The following is a 2500-nucleotide window of genomic DNA, read 5'->3' on the forward strand; positions in this document are numbered from 1 at the left end:
GTAATTTAGTTAATGCTTAATTGATTGCTGTAACCGTTGGCTATTTGCGGGCGGACAGTGCTTTGTATTATTATATTAATTTTTGTCGTTATTGTAATTTGTAATTAATTAGTTAACAATGATAGAAATAAAATACATAAATATAAACATAGCCTGGTTCAAACACTAAACCGCTCAACAGAATACTCTTAAGGAAAAAGGCTTTTCGTGCGCGTTAAGGAAGCACTCGTTTGTCTTCAAAATTCGTCTCTTTCAAAGACCCGCTCGCTTCCAAAGCCATTCTCCTTTGTTTTGGGAAAGAAACTCGTGGAAAATGGCACTTTACATAAGAAATGTTTGAGACAAACGTACCAACGAGATTCCAAGAAACAAAGAATGCCTACCCTTTTTGTCCAAGTCGGACCACTCTCAGTTCTTCTCCTTCTCGAGTTTTTATCCACTTTACTCCTTGCAGCTGTGGATCGATCATTAGCGGCCATCGTTCGCAGTTAGTGAGAATAGTAGCGTTCTCTGTACTCATTCTGTCGCTTGGTAGGTTCTCGTTGTTCCACTGGGCAACGGTTGCATTGTCAGTTAACAAAGTCAGCGGGTCGAGGTTCTCTGTGATTTTGATAGGAACCTAAAAAAACAATTGTTTGAGTTATTGAGACTTATGCGAGAGAGCAACGAAACGGAAAGGAACAAAGAGCTTCGAAGTTATCTTAGATATAATGCACTGGCCGAATCACCGCACTCTACAGAAACGGAAACCTTAAAACGTTCGTTACCAACAAAATTGTCAATGAATAAATAATCTTAAATAAAGGCTAATTATCATATGGCCCGTTCGGCCCCGCGCGCTCTTTTATTGGGAAAATCCCCGAATGAGGGCCGCATGCATTAGCGCGAGCAGGGCCGGAAATAGGGAGCTTAAGCACGCGCGTTTTTTAGACGCGGACGGCAACCGGAAGTGACCTGTTTTCCCTTTTAACTTCTCTTCACACAACCACATTTACATTATCAAGTACCTTTACTCCATTAGAGATGGTTAGTATAGAAATCTGGGAGACAACACTGTCCTGGCACGCGAAATTTCTCTTCCAGTTGCCTTCCGCGCCTCAAAAACGCGCGTGGTTAAGCTCCCTATAAGCTGTACGGCCGTGCTAGGAACACGTACTGCTCTGTGCAATTCAATTTTAGAGGATTTCGTCGCTTTGAAACATCCAAGTTATTTACAGCCAGAAAAGCAAATGCAAACAACATATTAGATTAATACTGTGCAAACGTTTGTTACTTATTTTGTCAAAACTTCATATTCTGAGTGCTCATGAATATTATGAAGAGCCCATACGATAAAACACTTATTGACTGAGTTTAGGTCGCGCCGGACAGGAAAATATTTGGCCCTCGTTCATGGCACTCGGGCCAAATAATTACCCGCCCGGCTCTTCCACTCAGTCAATAAGTACATAAAACTGATGAATGATAATTGATGGTGACAACATGAATCAAAAATTATTAATAAGAGCCACAGGCTAAATCCTACAGTAAATGTCTCAAAAAGAAAAATCAAATTATAACACAAACTTTTAAAACCAAAGGCTTTGGTTTTTAAAAGTTTTGATCTATCTATCTATCTATCTATCTATCTATCTATCTATCTATCTATCCACTAACTTCAATTTTCACGCCATTGTTTTTCCCACGATTGCAAGAAAAATATGAAGTCTCACGAAAGTTCCCTCTAGCTCACAAACATTTTTTCCTGTGGCTTACCGATTGCCCTTTTAAGAATGGCAGCCATTTTTCGTTCATGAGATTGTCGCGGTATTTTCTTGTAAAACAGCCCATGTACGAAACAAAAGCTGTCGTAAGAAGGACATCGCCAGGCAAGGTCTTCTCCTGCTCCTTGAAGTCCGCCACAGATTCGGCCCAACGAACATTTTCCGAAGCCAATCCCCCGACCAATCGATTAGCCAGCTCGATAGTCATGGCCGTCTGTTCGGCTTCCTTCTGGCATTTCAGTTTTTCTGCTGTAGCCTAGAATCCGGAATAAAAGCAATTGTTATAAGATTCAGGTGGTAAGTTCCATTGCGTTTACATGGAAAAGATTTGTGGTGATGGGATACTGAGGGATAAATTAATTGCCAACGGCTTTAATATGATAATTAGATTATTACATGCGTAAGACCATTTGCTGTTGGCCGATGTTGACGGTAATGTAAATAGCAGAGGGGGGCATGGAAACTTGGTTCTCATATTGCTCTCCATTAAAAAAACCTAGAAGATTAACACGATATCTGGTTTGACATGAGTTGCGAAAATAACAAGAACCCTTAACTGCTCGAACACGTTTCTTGTGTTTTCAAGCACATATCAAGGGAAACGTAAAGTTAGGGCCAAAACTCTTGGTTTCAGTTAAAGAAAGATGCTTCTTTGCTCGTGGATTTCACCGAAAAATATAGTCAATTATTACATTTCACTCGAGACTTTCCTATCTCAACCTTGATCCGTGATCAAG

The 2500-nt window shown here is 40.3% G+C and overlaps 1 protein-coding gene and 1 pseudogene across 1 annotated transcript in view; both read right to left on the minus strand.

Moving 5' to 3' along the window:
• LOC137971331 (tetratricopeptide repeat protein 28-like) overlaps window positions 1-2500 on the minus strand; it is a 162608-nt gene that overhangs the window by 75337 nt on the left and 84771 nt on the right. The window lies entirely within an intron of this gene.
• The window catches only part of LOC137969804 (dynein beta chain, ciliary-like), a 46814-nt pseudogene that overhangs the window by 12355 nt on the left and 31959 nt on the right, over window positions 1-2500 (minus strand).

This window comes from Montipora foliosa, chromosome 9 (assembly GCF_036669935.1).
Source record: "Montipora foliosa isolate CH-2021 chromosome 9, ASM3666993v2, whole genome shotgun sequence".
NCBI lineage: Eukaryota > Metazoa > Cnidaria > Anthozoa > Scleractinia > Acroporidae > Montipora > Montipora foliosa.